At 37.8% G+C, this 20375-nt stretch overlaps 1 long non-coding RNA gene across 1 annotated transcript in view; it reads right to left on the minus strand.

The window, feature by feature from the left end:
• Positions 1 to 4072: 4072 nt before the first annotated feature.
• The window catches only part of LOC148126317 (uncharacterized), a 120811-nt gene continuing 104508 nt past the window's right edge, over positions 4073 to 20375 (minus strand). Inside the window, exon 2 of the long non-coding RNA XR_015743088.1 lies at positions 4073 to 4189. This is a non-coding gene — a long non-coding RNA (uncharacterized LOC148126317). The remainder of the gene's footprint in view (positions 4190 to 20375) is intronic.

A 20375-nucleotide genomic window follows, 5' to 3' on the forward strand; every position in this document is an offset into this window, starting at 1 on the left:
GTAAAATACAAAATCAAACAGAATTGATGGATAAAGCAGCTTTTATTGAGAAAAGATTGAGAAAAAGGTAAAATACTTGGTTATTTGAAAATAACTATGTTAAGACATGGACTGAAGTAAAAAAATTACATATTAAGACGGGAGAAACATCAATTGTCATCGCTGAGTAGAATTTTTGTGATTACAAAGAGTGTCTTGTCTAGAATGTTGTTTTTGTGTCATACAATATCTTTGACAACTGATATACCAAACAATGGCAGAAAAATATATCAAAATTTGTGTGAGAGGGAAAAACCCATGACATAAATATAAAGTATTTCAAGATACAAAGTAAAGAGGAGGATTGGATTTATCAGATTGAAAATGGTATTTTGCAATTTGTTGTTAGATTTGAATGAAAGATTGGGTGTTGCTGAGGAATAGAAGACATTTATAATAGAAGGACATGACCTGAGACTTTTGTAACTTTGCTACAACAAAGTTAAGGCTGGTGTAGATTTTTAAAATAATTATTTTAGAGGTGCCATGCTGAGAATATGGAATAGATATAAATGCATGATGTGCCCAAAAACATCCTTATGTGGCCCTCAGGACTAGAAGCACTTAATGGATGAAAAATACTAAGCAAACAAATAGTTACCATATTGTGAGATACTAGACTTTTGTCAAGGAGAATGTAAAATAATATCAAAAGAAGATCTATTGCAGAGGAATACACTTGCATTGATTGTTTTATTTACAATTATTAGAAATACTTACAGTGGACAAAAGAACTCATGGTTTTGAACATTGCAAGACTGAGTTTGAAATAGAACTGTATACAAATTATAAACATGTAATTGCTAAAATATATAATTTTTTACTGAAATTTGAAACAGAAGAACAAGCTAAATAATGTATGATGATAAATTGGATTAAAATATACAGATGCAATAATGGGAAAATATGTGGCTGAAAGGATTGAAATTTACATTATGTTAAAGAGGATTTTTTTTAATATAAAGGATATATCATTGGTATGTGTCACTGTTAGGAATGTGAGTCACCTAACAGCTATTTGGGATGGAAATATATAAACCAGGATAGACATTTTTATACTGTCTCTTTAAGAGAATGAAAAAACTGCAATTGGGTGTGGTTCTGCATTTGGCCATAAGATGGAGCCAAAAACCTGGGTTGTTTAGTCTTAGTCTCAGAAGAGAGTGTGTCTGAGTGAGTCTCTGTTTCCTTCTGTTGGAGAGTTTTGCTGTTCTTTCTAATTGACTGATATTCATGGATTTGATGTAAGTCTATTACTGAACTGTTTTTGACACTGGACTTTGTTATTGGATTATCCCTGGACTGAAAACTGACTGATTTAACCTGTGAATGACTTTCGTCTGCTTATCTTGAACTTTGCTTAAACCTTTCTGGAAGTAAAAACCTACATTTACTGTACAGTGTATCTGTGTGCTGTGTGTGTATTATTCAAACACTTCTCTCAAATATGTCTCCCTGTATGTGCTCATTCTCCTCACGGGGAATTACCTCAACAGTCACCATAGAAATTTGGTTAGAATTTTCTGTAGAAAAGAAAATCAAATTTATACTGGAATTGTGCACAACAAGAGGGGATATTTTTTTATGTTTGTGGATTCCAAAAACCTGGAAAGGTTTGGATTAAAATTCATACACCAATCCAAAGGAATTTTTTAGAGATTAATGTATAGTTGAGGCTTTTTTCTTTTGGCATTGATAAACAAACAACTGGAAAAAAAGTCATGGAACTTTGTTTTATACATGATAACTGCAGTAAGATTATTGAAAATTTAATGGACAAAGATAGAAAGATTCAGTACTACTCACAATGGAATAATGGTTGGTAGAAATGAAGGATCTTACCAAAATTAGCAAGATGACTTCAGTTTGATATCAGCCTTCCCAGGTACTGCAGATCAGATAGGAAACATAACCAGATGAGCTAATTCTATTTTATTGTAAGGCTACATGAACAGAATCTTGCAAGTCTGAAATTATAAATGTCCTGCTATCTTTTTAACAGCCTGAGAAGTCAGGGAGGTTATTTCTCAGTTTATTTCTTGCCTATTATGCAGCTGCCAGATATTTTCTTCTCTTATTTTATCATTCTCTAGGCTGGGGTATCAAACTCACATTCTCACGGCATCATCACATGACATATCGGGACATTTTTCCCCTTCGCTAAACTGGGCATGGGCGTGGCCAGCACATGATGCATCCAGCCCATGGGCTAGGAGTTTGACAGACCTTCCCTAGGCAGCATCTCTTTCCCCCAGCCCTCACCCCAGTCTCCCTAGAGTTATTCCCACAGACCATTACAATATCAGATAACCATATTTGATTAAGCATAATTTGTTTTAGTTCAATTAAACTTTCTTTTTGTCTTCACACATGTTTCTATATTACTGACCTTACCCTGCTGATGGTTTGTGATTCTAACATGAATATTAAAAGGTTAAGTGTGGCTCTTAGCTTGAAAAATTTTAAATACTCCTGTTACAGAACCTTAAAATTAGTGAAGAGATTGGCCAGTGAAGTGAAATTTATCATCAAACCCAGATAATTTTCTAGAAATCTGTCTGGCCTCTGAAAAGAGAACAGTATATTGGCTATGTCGTTTTCATTAAAAGGAAGCCATTTTTCTACTATAGTTACTAACTAACCAAATGCCTATTTTACTTTTTTGTCATAATCCATGCATGCAAGCTATAAAACCTAATAGACTTATATAGCTATCCATTATGACCTCCTAATAATAAATCATGTTTCAAGCAGCTTTTTAGCACATATAAAATACAGTGTGGAATGTAATAGTTTAGTTCTAATAGAGTACATCAAATCTGCCCACAATAACATGTATTATTTAGAACCCATTTAATGATAGTCCAAAAGCTTTAAAAATAGGCAAAAAGCATTGCACTGGAACATAGATATCTAAATTACTTTGATTAGCTGTATAATATACAGAAGCAGCTTCAGAAATGGGCTTCAATTATGCAGCAAAATAGAATAAATGATAGACTGTAGGTATCTCATTATTTGCTTTTGATACATTTTGTATTTATACTCGCAAATAAGCTCCTGATTGCTTTCTATTGTCATTACTATCCATGATAAGGGCAGTGGTTTTGCAAAGCTCAGCTCATTATGCTGCTTTTATTAATGCAAGTATTAGTTTATATTTTGAACTTTTAGCACCATATTCTCGATGGAACTGAGCTGCAGGATGCAAGATAAACAAGAGTCTTTGCAAAAATATTTGCTTTGAAAGGTAATATACAAGACATACAGCAAAGGAAGGAAATGTAGTTCAGTGATAAAGTACATGCTTTGTGCACACAAACTTCCTAGTTCAAAAGTTAGCTTTCCAATTTTAAAGGCTCTTACAAACAAAGCCTGAAGAGATATCTGCTTGAGATCTTGGAGATTTCTTTTTGCTACTTCCTTAGGCATGTATGGGCTTTGATGTTTAGATGCACCCAGAAATCCAACATTTTGGACCACTGCAACAGCCTTGTTTTTACTCATTTGCAGCTAAAGACAGGACGCTAAATGGAAAATATGTTTTGATCATCACAGGGTTGGAGTTAGCATAGCTGGTGCTATGTTCATCGGCTTCATAGAAAGAGTAGGATGACCTTTACAGAGGGGAAATAGCAATAACACTTAGACTTATATACCACTTCATAGTACTTTACATTGGGGTCGCCAACCTTTTGGACCTCAGGGACCACCAAACTCATAATTTTAGATCCCAGGGACCATTAACTGGTTCTGTGGGCATGGACTAATTTGTGGGTGTGGCTTGGTGGCCATGTGACTGGCTGGGCATAGCTTGTATGTAAATATTATAAATATTGATATAAATATTGATTTTTTTTTATAACAAAGAGCAACTTTTACCCAAAATCAGGCAAAGCAGGCAGATTGGGTTGCTCACAGAATCACAGATTCATTCAGAGATCTATCTATCTGCCATTGGCTAGCTCAATCTGTCACATAAAACTTGCTTGCAAGCAAACTCACTAAATTAACTCACAACACACCATGCATGTAAATATTGAATTTTTTATTTTTAAAAAAGAGCAACTTTTACCCAAAATCAGGCAAAGCAGGCAGATTGAGTTGCTCACAGAATCATTCAGTGATCTATCTATCTGCCATCGGCTAGCTCAGTCTCTCAAATTTGCTTGCTGTGAGTATGCACTGAATTTGCTTGCAAGCAAGCCTTCAGTCCTAAGGTTTGGCTATACTTAAAAGCAGAGCCGAAGATCTAAAGACTAGCTAGAAAGCAAGAAATCCAACCATTTCCTGCTTCCTAGCTAATCTAAATCTCCCAGCACAGCAGAACAGAAAATGGTTGGAAAAAGGAAAAATAGCAATTTAGCAGGCAAGTTTACCAGGTAAGGAGTGAGTGGGTGTGGAGGGTTCCCGCGGGCCATGTGGGCGGCGCAGCCTTGTGTTTCTGCACAGCCTGGATTAATTGCTTTGTGGGGGTGCTCTGGGGGTGAGATTTCTCTGTGGCCCACTAACTGGCCACCATGGGCCACCAGTTAGCGACCTCTGCTTTACAGCCCTCTCTTAGAAGTTTACAGATTCAGGATATTGCCAACAATCTGGCTCTTCATTTTCCTGACCTCAGAAAAATGGAAGACTGAGTGAATCTTGAGCTAATCAGGATCGAACTAGTGGCAACTGGCAGAGTTAGCCTGCAATACTGCATTCTAACCACTGCACCACCGCACCTAGATGTAGAGATAAGCCTAGCCAGACCCTCTTCATGAACTGTGGACACTGTTTATCCTATATGAGGAGTACCAAACCTGTTCAGATTTATTCATTATTAGCATATACGCTTAGAGATGAAAAGAAGAAATAAGATTTATTAAGTAAAAATATCCATCTTGAAACACTTAATATTCTGTTTTCAGATATGGGGGAAAAGAAGAAAAGGACTCTTCTTCTGGAAGCAGCTTAAGAGTTTTTCAATCAGAAAAAAAGGAGGACAGAGACAAAGACACAACCAAAAAGATGGTCCATGTCTGATCCTATTCCTAATGATCCTAGTAATCAATAATAAACCTAGTTTCTGGCCCTTAATATCTCATTTTGCACCTCAACGCTTAAGTAACAAAGTTGGGAAACCTCAGTGCCACCTTTAGAACCTGCATAAAATTTCACCCCATTGTTAGCTCACAACCTTTGCAAATAAATATGTCTTTGTATATAAGAGCTTTTTATGTCACTGACGTTACAACCCCTGTCCAAAAACGTATTTTTTTCCAAATGAAGAACCAGAGCAATGATCAAAGTTGTAAATCTGAATATGGAACAACTGGCAAGATTTTCACTGTTTGTACCAGACTTTTAAAAGTTTTTTTTTTCTTTTATGATGCTGTAATCCCTTTTATCAGAGTTAAGTAGGGGTTACTGAATGGGGTGTTTATTGGCCAGAGCATTTACTGACTAGATGCCCTTCCTGATGCCTATACGGGGTTCGCAGCAGCTATTTTCTCTTCGCATCCTAACGGAAACATCTGTCGCTGTCTAGGATTGAACTCTCAACCTTTTGAGTGGGAGGCGAGCATCTTCACCTCTAGGCCACTGTGTTGTTCAGACTTTGCAAAATAGTACTTTAATAATTAAATACTTTCTCATGCTTATCTTGATGAATGCGTCCACACTGTGGTTCAACAAAATAATGTACCTTTTTGAGATATAACCTGTAATTTCATTTTATATCTACTTTTGTTTTCTTTTCCAAGAATATCATCATTCAAGTTTATATTAACACCATTTATTAATGTCTACAAGTAAAAAAGTTCCATTTGTTAGAGAATGAGCCCTTTCACCATTTCTGCAATGATGCTCTCACACACTTTCCAAGTTTTTAAAACTTGGGCACATTTCCTAAAGTTAGACTATAACAAAAATCGATAATAAAATCTCCCTTGAAGAAAACTAAAAACAGGTTTTTTTCCCCAAGACTTTTAAACTGAACAGGAACCTAGTGTATATTATATCAGCTTGTTAGGCTACCTGAAAAGATTCTTTGAAATATCTGCTATCTGATTTTTAAAATTAAACTTACCAGGTATTGAATTGGATTTTCTGGATTCAAAGGTTACAGTCTATATTGAGCTACATTTTACCTACAAGTCATTCTTTTTTGCATTCTTGTTAGGTGGATCCACCATTGCATATAAATGTTCCATCCCTAGAGCTAGCCCTCAACCTTTTGAGGCTGATGAGCAGATTTATACCTTCAAGAAAAATGACTCAGCCATAGCCATCTTGAATACCTATTATGCTTCCATAATAGACATGATGATTCACAATGGTCAAATGGTTCTTTGCTATTCCCATTAATGTCTGGTAAAAGCTACAACGGCGTTAAAGTAATGCCACATGAATCATGGTATTATCATATTACATGTATTATGCAAAAATGATGCACAAATGTCTCTTTACTCCAGCTGTAACTCATCATAAATATGAGTGGGAATAAATAGAATGTCGATGGTCTTACTTCGACTATAATGTACCATTGCATTTATACTTGGTTACTATAGGAGAAGGAATGGCAGAAGCTGGGAAAAGAGTCAGAAGATGAATCAGCCTAGACCCATGATGGTAAACCTATGGCTGGCTTGCCCATCTCTCTCTGGGATAGCCAGCCATTGCCTGTTGCTCTTCCAGGTTCTGGCACGCACATGTGTGCCAGCCAGCTGGTCTTCACATGCACGGGAGCGCTGGAAACCAGAAGAGCAGCTCCCCGCATGCATACATGCACCGGGTAAGCTGAGCTTCTGGTTTCCAGCATATGAATGTGCACTGGCCATCTGGTCTTCATGCACGCATGCACACCAGAAACTGGAAGACCTGGTGGCCAGCGTGCATGTGTGTGCCGGAAACTGGAAGCTTAGCTTCCGGGCATGCACATGCATGCGGGGGAGCTGCTCTTCCAGTTTTTGGTATGCGCTCCCATTTTGGCACACAGTGCTAATTAGATAGTGCTAATCATTAGTTGAGTAGATTCCAGTGCATAGGCATGTTGAGTAATAAATCAGTTTAACTGGAGCTCCATGTGTGATCCTTTCACAACTGGAAGTTACAATCCTTTACACTTTATCTGTGGTATCTGTGTTAATCTCAGAGGTGTTCCTTTAAATAGAAATTGCATAAATAAGTATATCTACATTTATTTGAGATGAAAGGAGAGATATTTCAAAAATGTTATTTTATTTAAGCAGAATATGTTAGCAGAGAGATTGGTAAGTGTGCAAGAGGTGTCAATGGGTATACAAGTATAGGTGATGATCTTTATGAATCCTTCTATGAACATTTCCTCTGCAGTTTAAAAACTTGTAGCAATTGTAGGCAAACCCATCAAGTGTTGGAATCTCAGGGGAAAAAGGACTTTGTTGCTTGTTTCTGTTCTTCAAACCAGTCAACCTATATGTACATTTTATCCATGTATTTTCTGATAATTTTCAGTTTAGGGAAAGTTAAATCATTTAATGAAACAAAACATTCTTTCCTCTCCCTGTTCTCTTTTAATCTTACTATTGAAAACAGAGAATATGTCTGTTATAATGCCATGGATAAGGCCAATTAAGTACAGGAAAAGAAGAATGAAACAGTGGCCAATGAAATAAAACTGTCAGGCTTTGTCTTCTTATGACTTAACTAATCAAATAATCTTTTCACCTCAGATCAGCAGTATATTTTATAAAAGGGTACAGTAGTCAAAATGGCTGCATTTCATAAATACATCTGGTACAGAAATATCTGGATTAGGATACATATTGTTTGAAATGTTGACTTATAATCCCCAGATTTAGTCCAGGCAAATCTGGACGTCACAACTACCAGGAAAGGTGTTTTAAAGCATAAAAATAAGTACAAATAGAGTCTAGACAATGATATCATCATGGGAATGAGCCAAGAATTGTAAATTGTTTCTAAAGAAAATTCATTTCTTATCAATCATTTATTTTCTACCAAAAGAAATGATTGGTTGGCCAAGCTTTAGGTGTGTAGGACATGAACTTTTTTAAAACTAGAATTCTAGATACATCAATGACAGACTAGCTAAAAAAGGAATAGTATTAAATATGTTTTCTCTTTTCTCACAATTAAATAATGTACATTATGCCATCTTGTATGGTTTGAAATTTTTGCTTGAAAAATTGTTTTCCTAACAACACCTTTATGACACTTACAAGTAATTTTTCTTTATTATTCTTTTTGCTGGCCACACAATCAGCCAGATGTTTAGACAGGATTTATTGTTCTGATCCACCTATAAAGTCCTCCCCAAGGATCTGGCATAGTCGGATGTCGTCTTTTGATAGTGTTAAAGTGATTGTCACAGGATGGACAGTTTTTAACCCAGAGGTGGTATTCAGCAGGTTCTGATCAGTTCTGGAAAACCGGTAGCAGAAATTTTGAGTAGTTCAAAGAATCAGCAAATACCACCTCTGACTGGCCCCGCCCCCATCTATTCTCTGCCTCCTTAGCTGGGTCTTCTTTGGTTGCCCTGCACAGGAGAATGGAGCTGGAAAGCAGATTAGTGGGGAGGGGTGCAAATGGGGATGCCCACCAAGCCACACCACACCCACTAAGCCAAGCCCACAGAACCTGTAGTAAAAAATATGTGAATCCCACCACTGTTTTAGTCCATTTTTAAATTAGAAATTTTTAAGAATATTTGTAGCTCAGGTTGTAGGTTTTGGCAGGGGTCTGTTGTCCATGCTTGCTGTTTAGCTTCCAGACGTTTCATTACCAAATTAGGTAACATCTTCAGTGGCATTTTGGGGTGAAGTATCTTGTTCATTTATATAGGTCCTGGGTGGTCGATTGGTCTTGTGACTGGTTGAATCACAAGACCGATTGAGTCACAAGGCTGATTGAATCACAAGGCTGGTAGAATTAGAAGACTTGTTCTGGTCTTGTGACTTTGTGACTTCTGACTGGTTGCTATAAGACGTGGAATTCAACTGGTGAAGGGCTGATCGGTTCTGTCATCGGTCGGTGATTCAGATAGCCTGCTTTCTTATGGGTTCATATGCTAGTTCTAAGTCAAAGGCACATCAGAAGTGCCTGCCAGGCTACCACCAGGACTAACAATAGCCCACTAGCCCACATTTACACTCAGACAGGAACTTACAAAGATCAATGACAGAACATGGAAGGAAGGCAACACCAACATAATATTACAGAATCAGTTGCAACAATTGTAACCAGTTCTACATTGGGCAGACAGGATGACAGTTAAAAACCAGAATCCATGAACACCAACTGTCTGTCAAGTGGCATGATCCGAAGTCCCTGAACACCAGTCACATCGACAACAAACAACATCAGTTCAACTGGAACAAAGCTGAAATCATGCATGCAAGTTTACCAAAGCCTGGCACTCTACCAATGGATCCATCAGTAAACACATTGACTTAGAACCAGAGTATGAATCCGTAAAGAAGTAGACCAGAATCAGTCTTGTGATGCAACCAGTCTTTTGATTCAATCAGCCTTGTCACTCAATTAGTCTTGTGATTCAACCAGTCACAAGACCAACTGACTACCCAGGACCTATATAAATGAACAAGACACTTCACCCAAAACCCCGACTTAAGATATTACCTAGTTTGGTAACAAAAAATGCAGGAGCTAAACAGCAAGCTTAAAGAACAGACCTCTGCCAAAACCATTTTTTTGTATTATAACTTACAGCAGTGAACATACTTAATATTCCTGCCTCCTATTTCCCTACAATGAGAAACAAGTGAGCCGAAGGAGAGTGGGACTGACTGACCCAAAGTCACCAAGGTGGTTTTTATATCTAAGACAGGCTTAGAACTCAAAATCTCCTGGTTTATAGGCCAGCATCTTCACTACTATACCAAACTGGTTATCATATTTAATATATATTGGTAATAATTCCAATCAACAGAAAATAGTGAGTCAGACTCTAATAGCTGGTTTTTGTTAACGCAAATACATACTTGTTTCTACTATGATCTCTCTCTCTCTATATATATATATATGTGTGTGTGTGTGTGTGTTTTCTTAAGTTTTCACGGGTACTTACATGTATGGTATTCAGCTTTGTTTGGGTATTTTCCCACGTCATTATAGTTGTGCTTTTAAAGTTGTAGCAACGTTTTGGCAGAATCTCATCTGCCATCATCAGGCTTCTGTATTGTGTTTGTCTGTGACTCACAGACGAACACAATACAGAAGCCTGATGATGGCAGATGAGATTCTGCCAAAACGTTGCTACAACTTTAAAAGCAAAACTATAACGTGGGAAAATACCCAAACAAAGCTGAATACCATATATATATATACATACATACACTCTGTATATATACTGTATATATATATATGTATATGTATATAAAAGATAATTTATGTTATGCCAGTATTTCAACATTATAAGATTTCTTACATTAATCTCCACCTTTACTCTGTACAAGATATATTAAATTTTTAAATCTTTAAATGATAAGGCAGTTTTATAGGCTTATTGATTAACACTTGCTGATTAAGAGATTTAACCTTGCTACTTGTTGCAACATCTCATAAATAGCAGTAAAGGGTAAAGCAAAGTTTGTGGCTGTGGAAGAGACAGAGAGAAAAAGACTGTTCTCAATTTCAAAATGAGATCACCCATTTTATATATTTATAACCTGCATTTTTATAGTTCCCAAAAATGGAACACAACTGATTGAAAGAAAGAAAGAAATATAAATATGTTTTGAATCTTTAAACTTATGGGAGACTGTAAATTCTAGTTCCACCTTAACCATGAAAGCCAGTTGAGTGACCTTGAACTAATCAATTTCTCTTAACCCAACTCACGTCACAGGGTTGTTGTGGGGAAAATAGGAGGAGGAAAGTGTATTACATAAGCTGTTCACCTTATATAGAATAGAATAGAATAGAATAGAATAGAATAGAATAGAATAGAATAGAATAGAATAGAATAGAATAGAATAGAATTCTTTATTGGCCAAGTGTGGTTGGACCCACAAGGAATTTGTCTTGGTGCGAATACTCTCAGTATACATAAAAGAAAAGATACACTCGTCAAGAATCATCAGGTACAACACTTAATGATAGTCATAGGGTACAATGAGCAATCAAATCATACTAAGAAACAGTCAATATAAATCGTAAGGATACAAGCATTTGTAAAAATAATAGAAGTGGCATGCAAATAAATAAATAAACTAGAGAAATAACATAAGTAAATCTGGACTGGGTTCAGCAAATGCATTATCCATGTTGTAGCCCAGGATTACACCATCTGGTTTTCTCTATGTGGTATGTTTCCATTCCACAACTTTTCCACCTACGTGCTTCTTCAGCAGACTAACTGTGATCAGTTCTTTTCCTGCTTAAACTCCAGAAAATATAACCAAAGATTCAGATTCAGTTGGTAGCAAAATGTGGTAGTGTAATGACTTTTGCCTACGATTTAAATAAAACAGTTAATAATTCATCTAGTCCTTAGAAAGATACAGGCAGGATAAATAAATAGGTTGTGACTATATAGCCAAAAATGGCAAAAATGAAACCTGAAACTATAAGATATTTGCTTTTTGTATATAAACTGTATTGCTTAGGACTACTATTAAAAAGAAACAAAATAAATGTTGTTCAACTGTTCAGTCATTTCGCACCCTTGGTGACCTTATGGACTTTGTTTCACCAGGGTTATCTGTCAGTAACTGCTTTTAGAGTTCTTATAACCTTATGCTTGTGTCATCAGTGATAGCATCTCGCCACCGTTTCTTCTGTCAAACTCTTTTTTGATTGCTTTCAATTTTTCCAAGCATCAAAATCCTCTCCAATGACTCTTAGCTTTAGCTTCCTTATTCATTGGCCCATGGAACAATCTGAGATTACTTTACCTACTATTGAAATCCTTGTTTTTCTCACAATCCAGAGTATTCTCATTACATTTCACACCATCATTCATTGGCATTAATTGTTCTCCACTCACAGCCATGTGTTAATAAATGGGGAATACAGAACTTTGTCTTGAAGCTTCCTGGATGAAAAGAGAAACATCTTCAAAGAAAAATCAGAAAGTCCAGTTAAACGGCCTCCTGAAAAAGCACCTTTGGGTCAGCCATGACCTGGATGACTGAGAATCTACATAGACAGAATTCATGTAGTTATATGACAACCTCTTGTTCTGGCATGAACAACATACCTTTAATCTTGCAGCCCTTATCTGCACATCTTAATGCACATCTGTAATATTGCTGAACTGCTAACTTTACAGCTTTGGGTGTAACATTTAAAAGGCTGCAATTTGTGGTTCCCTAGGATAAATTTTACACCTACCCAACAGCATTCACCATATACAGAGCTTCCTTCAGGTTATTGCATCATACACGCTAAAGAAGTACAAAAACCAAGTCTTTTCACTTGCATTTTCATGTATAGACTTAACTTGTGAGTTGGAATCAACTAAATATTTTTCTCTCTAAATTCTAGAAGGTCTACATTTTAATCTGGGATAACTGAGGGGAATACAGAACCAAACCACTTGGAAGAAAACAGCAGCTGAATCAGAATCATAATGCAAAAATCATCCTGGTGTCTACAAAAAGGCTGCACATTTTTCACGGCTTTTCCGGGACCCTACTCCTTCTAAATCGTTTCAGTGGTGCTGATTAAATTTAAGGATGCCTAAGACATTGTGCTGTTAATGGGCCTGAAGATGCACTCTTGAAGAGTTTTTTTAGAAATGTGAGTGATAACATGTTGGGAATCACTGCACAACTTACTGTCATAAAGAAGAAATATGTAGATTTGGCTGACTCCCAACAGGAAGAGGAGCTGCATGGTTTTGTAGTGTTTGAAGGCATTAAGGTGAAATTTGCCCAGAGGGAAGACCAGTTAAAGGGAAAATTACAGTATTTCAAGCATGAAAAATAAGCCTCTGCTGCACATCATCACTCTCTGATCTCAAGTAAACATTATTAGACCTTCCTTCTGGTTGCATTACTGCAGCCAGAGGTAAATAGACAGCATACATATTTTAGGATTCAAATAAGCACAAAATACTCCATTAAAATACATTTTAAAAAGCATTTTATATATTAGAAATATATGCTTGCATAACTCCCTAAAGCATCCCCAAGTAAAATGCCAAATCTATTCATTCCATTGTCTCTTTTATAAAGGCTTAGGTGTGAAATATAAAACAATGCTCAAATAGCTTTATAAGGGACTGAGCAATAAAATAAAACAAGACCCATCTGCATTAAAGTGTAAACATTAGGGGAAAGTTACAATTCATTAGCTCTACTCTGACAAATTAAATCCCTGTGTGGATATTGATCCTGAATTTTTAACAAAATATCTGAAAAGCAGACTAAATCCAAAGCCAGAGACTGCAAACTTTATTTGATTTGGAAGGGAAAAAAGAAAGAAGAAGAAAAAAGACTGAAAAGCATCCTTTAAATAGAGCTTAGCAGAAGCGGATTAGGATTTAAAATGATAGCATAATATTTGCAGGTCATTACAGTAAGAAGCCCACATCAAAAAGGACAGATTGGTTTCATTTACTTGCTAGACAAAATGAATGCAGAACTGCTCTATTGTATTTGCATCCTAGGCCTGCCTTCTAATAAGTACTGAATTGTCCCCATTGTGCAAAAAATACACATGTATGTGAGTTAGGGAAGATTAGAAGAGCGGGCAAGGAGGAATGCAAATATTTCATTTCTAATTACAACTTACCCGCTGCGTATTTTCCATAAATCAATTGTTCTGTTTGCCTCCAGGTAGGTATAAGGTATCTTATATAGGAGAAGTCTATGGAAATTCTCAGTCGTCCAAGTTATGGTTGTCCCAAAGGTGCGTTATCAAGAGGCAACTGCACTTTCTGGTTTTTTTTTGAAGAAGTTCAAAGAAGCTTCTGTAAAGTTGTATATCAGTCTAAGTGCTATTCATACATGGCCAACAGTTGAGATTTTGTTGGGGTCTCAGGAACCTTTGTATTCAGATATATCTTCACACTTTCTTTGAAGATGTTTCACTTCTCATCCAAGAAGCTTCTTCAGAACTGAAGAAGCTTCTTGGATGAGAGGTGAGATGTCTTCAAAGAAAAAACAGATAGTTGCCTCTTGAAAAAAGCACCTTTGGGACTTACATAGGAGAGTTTTCAGGATCCAAGTATCACTCTCTCTGCTGACACTTTGAAGTATAAAGATGCATATATCTGAATACAAAGGTTCCTGAGACCCCAACAAAAATCTCAACTGTTGGCCATGTATGAATAACACTTAGACTTTATACCACTTCACAGTGCTTTACAGGTCTCTCTCTAAGCAGTTTACAGATTCAGCATATTGCTGAGGGTGGGGGGGTCTTCATTTTCCAACTCAGTAGAATGAAAGGCTGAGTCAACCTTGAGCCAGTCAGAATCAAACTTGTCACAGCAATCAGTGAGTTAACCTGCAATACTGCATTCTAACCACTGTGCACAGCAGCTCCAATACCAGGATGAATATTGTGGTAAATAAATTATTTATAGATAAACTAACTAGAACAAAAGCTGACCGTTCTAGTTTGCCTAGAAAAGTGGTTGTTTGTTTGCTTGCTTGTTTTTTGTAAAGTGGGTAGCTGCCTAACTTAACATCCTATGGGTCAATGGTTTTTGTTTTGTCCAGGGAAATATGCAGTGGGGGTATTCTACCGGTTCGGCCAGGTTCTGCCAAGCCAGTATCAGTGATGAGCAGCACAGACCAAACCAGTTCTCTCCACCACTCTGCTGTTGGGCCCGCCCACCCGCCTGGGCTCCCATACTCACCTTTATCCTCTGCTTTTGAAGCGCAGCTGAGTGCCGCGTGGCAGCTGCTGAAATGACCGGGAGAGTGCAGGCTTGCAGGAGGTGAGTAGGAACGCCTCTGTGCCTACGCAAAGTGTGCATTTGGCATGCATGTGCATGAAGTGTGTGCATGTGCACAAAGCATGCCCACCAAGCCACACCCACTGAACCTGTGGTACAACTTTTTGAATCCCATTTCTGTAAATATGGGTTGGAGGCAGTGGTGGGATTCAACCAGTGTAACAATCGGTTGGGTGAGCGCATGAGGTACATTTGAAAATAGCAATAAAACCAGGGGTGGGATTCTACCAGTTCTCACCTATTTGGTAGAACCGGTTGTTAACATTCTAAGCAGTTCAGAGAACCGGTTGTTAGAAGAATTATTGGCCTAATCCTGTAAGGAAGGCAGGAAGGAAACATTCTGGTGCTGCTTACAGAAACTGCCTCTCTGTTAACCCTTATTACATTCTTGGCAGGACTAGACTTCCTGTCTCAGGAACGTTTCTGGAGTTTTTTTCCCCTCCTTTGCTGGTACTTTGCTTGTGTGGAGTGACTATTCAAAGTTACAATGGCACTGAAAAAAGTGACTTATGACCATTTTTCACACTTATGACTGTTGCACCATCCCCACAGTCATGAGAGGCCAGGCGAGGGGATGCGTGCCTCGATGTGAGTCATATTGAGTTGGCCAGGCCCAGCCAATAACATGACCACCAAGCCACGCCCACCAACTTAGCCATGCCTACAGAACCAGTTGTTAAAAAATTTGAATCCCACCCCTGAATAAAACTTACCTTTTACTGCAGCCCCAGTGAGTAAAAGCAGTAAAAACAGCTGAGGTGTGGCAATCCGTGATGCTGTTTCAATTAGCTGGGCTTCAAACAAAGGAAACATAGGACAGTATACTGCAGGGGTGGGTGGGTGGAGTCAAATGTTCACCAGAACTACCGGTTCTCCCAAACCAGTCCATACCAGCTGAATCTCACCCCTGGTTGGGGGATTTTAACCGGACCCGCCCTCACAGCCTTTGTGGTGGTAGTTGTTGTTAGATTTTTATGCCATCTTTTAATTAATTTATTTGTTTACTTTATTATTATTTTTATAAACAACTCAAGGCTGCGAACATACCTAATATTCCTTCCTATGAGATGAGTTGGGCTGAGTGAGAGTGACCGGCCCAAGGCCCATTTCATGCTTAAATTGGGACTAGAACTCACAATCACAATCTCCAGCATCTTAGCCACTGTATATCACTGGTTCTCTTTTATATATATTATATTTATATATTTTGTTCAGCTCAAGGTAATGTTAGTCATTCAAAGTTTGTCCCACCCTGATTACTCCATAAGGCAGGTCTGCATAATGTATAGCAAGGAACAGGCCATAGGAAGAAATTAAAAGTCAAGGGATGCAAAGGAATATCTGGCATGTGGATCAGTTGTTTGATGGCTTGTAGAGCAGCAACAGTGTTGGAACTACCCTGTTTCTCCAACAATACGGCCTCCCCCAATAGGAAGTCCCAGCATGTTTTATAGGCATGAAATGAAATTAAGCCCCTCCCCCCAAATTAAGGCCTATATTAAAACATGTGAAATGGGGCGGAATGGTGGGGGGGCTTGCCATTAGGAAGTACTTTTGTTGCACACCCAGATATGGTGCTGCCTGCATTGACCCCGATATGAAGTGCCCCACCAACGCCAAGGTCAACATCCAAGCCGTCGCCACCTGCCCACCCAAAGATGCAAGGGGGGGAATTAAGACACCCCCCAAAAGACAGCCTAGCCATTTTTTCGGGGCTCAAAAAAAATAAGACCCGGCCTTATTATATGAGAAACACGGTAATGGTGGGGTTTGGAGACACTGAAAGTGTTTGGCAGTACATCTTTCAGGGCAGCAGTTGCTAATTCATTGATGTTAGAAAAAAGTGCTAGCAGGCTGCACAATATTGGTGACCCTGAAGGCATACAGGGGTCTTTGAGACTAATGCCATCATCAACAAAGTTGTAATGAGAATCACATTTTCATCTGCAGGATTCAAATTATGAAAAGGCTTATCTAGAGAAATGCCTTTGGTGCTAAGCGCCTTGTTTGGGGGTCTCTAGACAAAGACATTTTTTTTCTCAGCAGGGACTGTGAACTGACTGATAAGATGTCATTGTCTCTGCATATATTTGGCAGCTATTTTCTTTATTCAATAATCTGTTGTTCTGATTTCTGTTATAACATTTTCTTGTGTGCCACCCTAGCAATGTTCTTGAAGAGGCAGCTCATATTAGTTTAAATATATTCACAGCAAATTATATCAATGATGTGTAATTCCTTTAATAATCCTTGCATGTTTCCATACCTATTGTTTACTTAAAGTAATTTAAAAAAAATCTCATTATTGAGATGTACAAAGCTGTAAAGATCTAAGGGAGGGAGGGAGAGAGGGTGGAAGGAAGGAAGGATTTTTTCTGGTTTTTAGGCTACCATCTGGGCTGCAGTAATATGGATGATCATTTGATGGCTATAGAGAAATATAAAGTATCTAGATTTTGTACCCTTGATTCAGTTTCAGATCCAAATTCCAAACAGCTTTGCAGTGTTAGATGTGTTGCCAGTTAAGTGGAGAAGTCAAAGGAAGCTCTGAATGTTGGATAGCACAGTAAAGTGGAGGAATACAGCACTTAGTTATAAGTACTGTATATTGAAATGAGAGTCTATCCCCATACTCCTTCATTGTAATTTCATTCAGAGAGTTTTTTTCATAGTCTAGAAAATCTAACTGCAAATGCTCTTGGTGCAGCAGTAAATGACAAGGTAATGTTAGGAGTGGTCCTTATTCTTGGCTCCCCACCCTTCTAGCCTATCAGAAGGTTCCCCCCAGACCTTGCAATAGGATAATATTGGAGCCCAGTGACTAATATGGTTTAGATATTGATGAGAGTTGGTTTCGATAACTGGGAGTTGATTTTTAGATGCTGGTTTTTATTGCTTCTTTTTTGTGTGATTTTTTTTTACTGCTGTTGATTTTGAATCCCCCAAAATTATGGCAAGGCCATATAAGTCAAATGAACAAAGAAACAAATAATTACATGTATAGGGAAATTTTACAAGAAAAAAATGATAACTATTTATCCCCTTTTCTCCCATGCACAATATGTCCCAAGAGAGGCTTTTTTAAAGGTTTCTCTGTGTGCCTGGAACTGCCCTTCAAAAGTGCCAGAGTGGTATTCAGCAGGTTCTGATCAGTTCTGAAGAACCGGTAGTGGAAATTTTGAGTAGTTCAGAGAACCAGCAAATACCACCTCTGATTGGAGATTTTGCAGTATCCTTCCCCTGCCACACCCACCAGCCACATCCACAGAACCAATAGTAAAAAAAATTTGAATCCCACCACTGAAAAGTGGGCATATTTATTGAGAATTCTATTGAAATCCCAAAAGAATTGAAGGATATCAGATAGCAAAAGGCTGCTGTCAATAGAACCCAGAATCTGCTCACACATTTAGAGATGCCATGGTAGATATTGTAGAAGTTCATAAATTGATAGTGAACACTCATATGGTTGCCTCTGATAAACCTTCTCAGACACATTCTGTTCACTTAGAATAAAGTTATTTTCCCCAACAAATTTGAAATATGTATTGTTTAAATTTTAAAAACCATATAAAAGGTGACTGTGGCTTAAAGGAAACATGGTTTTGAACAGAGAGGTTAAAGGCAAGAAGCCTGTAATTAAGAAATCATTTTATTTATTTATTTTAAAAATCTCAGACATGAGTATTCTAAAGAGCTCAGGGTTACCATTATATCCATCAGTGAGGAAATAGAATTTACTCAGTATTTAGAGACAGAAAAAGGTCAGGCTAAAAAGCTGGACTTACAGAACATCATGAAAAGAACTAAATAACAGGGCATTATATATGCATACACAAAGCCAGAATGCTCTTCATTTAAAGAAATGTAATCAGAAAAGTCCTAAATAATACACCAGAGAAGCAGCAGTGTTTTTATTTTCTTGCTATAAGCATGAGTGCCATTTTGGAATGAATAGGCAGACCTGAATGCCAGAAATCTGGGAAGAATCTTGGGAAAAGGACATTATAATCTCATCCACGCCTGTGCTGTCCCAGCCAGTCTATGGGAATTGGATAGTTACTTAGGAGCTGTCCCCTTAAGGGAATGCATCATGGTAATTATGAGCTGTCCCCTTAAGGGAATGCATCATGGTAAATGTAGTTAAAGGTATCCTGGGAAATGTAGTTCATGTCACGTGGCCACATCTGTAATCCTGATTGGTCACTAAATTGACCCTCAAGGGGCTGGGGGAGATTTCCCTCCTTTCTTGCCTGGACTCAGGAACTGATAGTAGCTTTTTCTACCGCTACGAGATGGGTTAGGAGATAACCATCTTTTACTGTCCTATCTCATGCACAGGGGTGGATTTGTGGCTGTGCAGATGCAGATAGATAAATTCCACAAAACATCCATAACAAAGTACATTTATTGGTACATCAGGTATCTTCATAAGTCACATTTGTGACAAAGTTCTTCTGTAATGACCAATCCTTTGTATATCAGCTTTGCAGGTAAAAGATGGTTATCTCCTAACCCATCTCTGAGCAAAAGAAGAAAGCTACTATCAGTTCATGAATCCAGGCAAGAATGAGGAAACCTCCCCCAACCCACCAAGGGTCAGTTCAGTGACCAATCATGATTACAGATGTGGCCACGTGACATGAACTACATTTCCCAGGATACCTTTAACTATATTTACCATGATGTAGTTTTTACCATTTACCATTTACCTTAAGGGGACAGATCATAATTCCTAAGTAACTATCCAATTCCCATAGGCTGGCTGGGACAGCACAATGCCGCAAACCAAGTAAAAGAGCCACATGGTAAGATTTGCATAATGCTGGTTTCAAGGTAGGGCTATTTAAATGGTTCCTATAAGATACTGTATGTGGCTTCTTGTGTTTATTTTTTTAAGGCCTTCTGTTAATGTTTTGCCAAAAGGCAAAGACATGTGTAGAAAGAAACAGAACATCAAAATATATAACTGGGAAACTTTGTCCCCACTCTTTTTCTAAATGCTTGAGATTTGAAAATATGAATCACTGGGATTACCCTCTTGTAGTATGAAATATGTAAATACTGTATGTAATATGAAAATCCTCTCCAGGCTCCAGCCCCTTTATTTGGTTTCATCTCCAAGTGTGTAAACATGCCCAGAGTCTCTTAACGCATTTTACAAGAAATGACATTCCCCACCTTCCTTTCAGCGTCTTTTTTTGGAATAGTTTGAATGTGGATAATGTTGCAGCATTTCTAAATTGCTCAGGCCAGCCCCCACAACATGTGGCTGCCCATTTTCTCATGTTTATTTGCAAAGAAAAAAGATCACCCCGAATGATTAAAGGGCTGACGCAGCTCTCCTATTAGAAAATATGTTAGCAGTTGGGGGCATTGATTATTTATTTAGCTTGGAACACAGACAGATAAGAGGAAGCAT

The sequence above is a fragment of the Pseudonaja textilis genome, chromosome 3 (assembly GCF_049901715.1).
Source record: "Pseudonaja textilis isolate UNSWEBS1 chromosome 3, rPseTex1.2, whole genome shotgun sequence".
In the NCBI taxonomy this organism is placed as follows: Eukaryota; Metazoa; Chordata; class Lepidosauria; order Squamata; family Elapidae; genus Pseudonaja; species Pseudonaja textilis.